Source organism: Schistocerca serialis, unplaced genomic scaffold (genome assembly GCF_023864345.2).
Source record: "Schistocerca serialis cubense isolate TAMUIC-IGC-003099 unplaced genomic scaffold, iqSchSeri2.2 HiC_scaffold_879, whole genome shotgun sequence".
Taxonomy (NCBI): Eukaryota; Metazoa; Arthropoda; class Insecta; order Orthoptera; family Acrididae; genus Schistocerca; species Schistocerca serialis.
The window spans coordinates 295,345-298,860 of NW_026048495.1; positions in this window are offsets into that span (position 1 = coordinate 295,345).

Below are 3,516 nucleotides of genomic sequence, written 5' to 3' on the forward strand. Positions count from 1 at the left end.
GACATGGTACCCAAGGATAAATGCATACTTCTATTCCATTGTGCCTTCCAAAATGTTGAGATCATCCATGGAATGCCACAAAAACATTCGCCAGACCATAACTTTGTTGCAGGTTGTTCATGTTCATATGTTTTATGCCATACATGCCAGTAGCCATCTGTCCGATGGAGCATGAAATATGAGTCATGTGAAAAGGCAAGCTTCTAGTCACCCAGCAGATGTCCAGTTGCAGTATTGGTATGCAAATTCCAGCCTACGTTGCCAGTGAACAGCAGTCAGCATGGGTGCAGGAACCATGTGCTTGCTTGCTGCAGAGGCTCATTTGCAGCTGTGTTCACTGAATGGCTGTTCAGGAGATACGGTTGGAGCGCCTTGGTTCATCTAGGTGATCAGCTGCTCAACAGTTGCATGTCTATTCAACTGTGTTCACCCCTGTTTTCTGTGGCCTATGGCACACCACAGTTGCCTCTGTGCAGGTCTTAGATAGTGCCATTTTAACATGCGTGGTATATTTTGACCACAATGGCATGTGAACAGCTGACAAACTTAGCCGTTTCAGAAATGCTTCCACACCGATTCGAAAGGCAATGATCAGACCCCTTGGATGTCAGATAAATCACTTCGTTTGTGCATTATAATGACAGATGCACTGTTTACCATGTCCCCCTATGTGCTCTATGTACCCACCACTGCTAGCACTGTCACTTGCCATCAGGGATTGGTTATTGTGTGTTGGCATCAAACATTTTGTGGTCACATTAATGTGACTGGATCATGTAGATGGATACTAGTTGGTACTACATCACTGTAGTCATAATATGACAAAAGGAGAGTGGCCATATGCACAATGAGTGATATAAAGTCCTAATGTTCCAGGCCGTAGACCTTGGTGAATTCTGTATAGAACAAGTCTTTAGTGCTGTACTTCAGTAGTGTAACTGGTATCTTAACATACAGAAATTCTGACTGTTTGTAGGCACCAACAGGAAGTATATTAAAGTATTAGAGGGGGTAGTAATAAGACTTAAAAGCAACAACTGGGAAATTATGATATGTGGAGATTTCTTCTTGAACATGTAACAGAACGTAAGATCGTGTATGTCAGTAATTTTCGTGTATGTCAGTAATTTCTTTACGTGTAATGTTTTATGTAAATATAGCCTTTGACTGCGAGTTTAACAACTAAGAGACAGTTATCTTTGGACATGCGGAAAGGAGGTCGATCTTTGGGAGAGGTGGTTAAAGGGGTTTTTGGGAGAGAAAGCGTGGGCTAGAGGAGGTGGGAATACAGATGTGGTGTAAAACAATGTCTTATGGCATATCATTGTAGAAGTGTTAAATGTGAATAAATGAATTAAATAGTGATTTGCAAAACTAATGTAACGTTTGCTCTCTAAAAATCAAAATACCACATCGCCCTACAAGCCAGTTAGTCTCATCCAAACACAAAGAAAACCGCGGGAACATCGCAGTGGAATCACCTCTAGACTTCACGAAGACAACAACGCAGCCATCGATATAAGTACTAAACTGTTCGTACTTGTTAATGACCTCGGACTATAAATTTGAATCTCCTGTAGTGTCTGAAGTCACCATGTGGACAAAGGAGTAGGACAACTCAAAGAACTGTGGAAATCTTAGGAAGAGGTCTGTTAAACTTGGGGGCTCGTCCGGGATATTACAGTTAAATGCGATGGGACTAATTGCGCTTCGTTTGCGGAACATTACAAACTTTATAATTCGTAAAACGTGAATAACATTGTACACGTTTCCTGGACCAGAAAAGGTAGTGTGAGAACCAACAAAGTGCTGGCTTATCGGAGAGGTGGACCTGTGATCGACATCGTGGTGTGAAAAGATAAGTACAATTCTGCTTTGTTTTAAACTTTTCGTCAAAACTGTATCCAAACACGTGGTGTCATCATGACGCTATCAGAAGAAATTAAAAAGGAAGTTGGAGAAATGTTAGACTCGAACGTGTGTGGTGTAAGTGACGATCCAGATGACTCACAAACCGAAAGAAAACCGGATCAACAGGACTGGGTAAGTTTACTCTTTGCCAGAATGGGACAAATGCAGTCCGAATTAACAAGGGCAATGAACTCAAATAGTGAATTCCTAGAATCGAAAATAGATGCATCCAGTGAATCGCTGGAAGCAAAAATGAAAAGCAACGGGGATGTACTGAAAGAAGAGATCTCAAATTTAAAACTTCAATTAGGAGAAAGTTTGAAGGGCGTGAACTCCAAAATTGAAGCTATAGAGAATAAGTTTGTGACCTTAGAAAATAAGTTAGCCACAGTTAGCTCAAGTCAAGGGAAAGAGATTGAAAGGTTAACTGCAGCCCAAAGAACTGTGGAGGAGAGGGTAGACAAATTAAGTCTAGATACAGAATCAAAAGTTAATTCCTTAGATGCTGAATTAAATAAGATACAAGAGTCTGTAACATGTAATTTAAGTGTAATAGACAAGAGATTCACTGAAATGCAAGATAATTTTGTGTCTAGAAATTTATGTATGAATGGTGGAAGTGTGTGGAGTAATTCACCTGTAAAAAGTTTTCCTTGTGATAATTTACACCCTGTAGATTTTTTGCAACACTGCTCTGACAGCCTTGTTACTGGCATGTCCGATAATCTAAAGATTAAATTTGTTAAAAAATTTCTTGAGGGAGAAGCTCTGTCTTGGGCAAACCAACATTTTGATGAGTGGAAAACGTTTGATGATTTTAAGAAGAGTTTCTTAAATAAGTTTTGGTCTGAGACTGAACAGGGTAGAATAAAAAGTGAATTTTTAAATGGGCCTATCTTCAGGGGCAGAAACCACTCAATGAAAGACTTTTGCAGGGATCAACTTAGGAAATTGGTGCATCTAGATAAACCCTTCGACGAAATGACGCAAATTGATGCCCTTAAAAGGAGGTTACCTGAAAGAATACAGTGGGAATTAGTGCATGGACCTGACGACTGTTTAGACCAGTTTCTAAAATATATAGACAAATTAGACAGGGCAATGGAGAGAAATGTGCAACAGTTTAGTAACGGAAACCATTACAGTGGGAGGTGGAATTCTGATTACCGTGGAGAGAACCCTAGAAGGGACGATAGAGATTTTCGGAATGAACACCAATATGATAGAACAAGAGAGTACAATGCTAATTGGAGAGGGAGTAACTGGGAAAGCAATGGTGTAACTAGGAACAACAGATGGGAAGGTAACAACAGAATGAATACAAATTGGAGGAGTGACAATAGAGGTAGACATCCGGAAAACTCCGGACCGCCTCAATGAGGGTCCACAGCTTTGGGGCGAACAGATTTAAACATAATAGGACCACTAACTTTCACACAAAACCCAATACTGTAAATAACTGTACCATTAACAAACAGGTTAAAAACCAGGAATACCAAGTGAATTATATAAATTTTGATAAAAACTTTTGGGATGCTATGTGGCACAGTAGACCACCACAAAATAAACATAGGAGAGACCAAAGTTCTGACTCAATTCTGGATG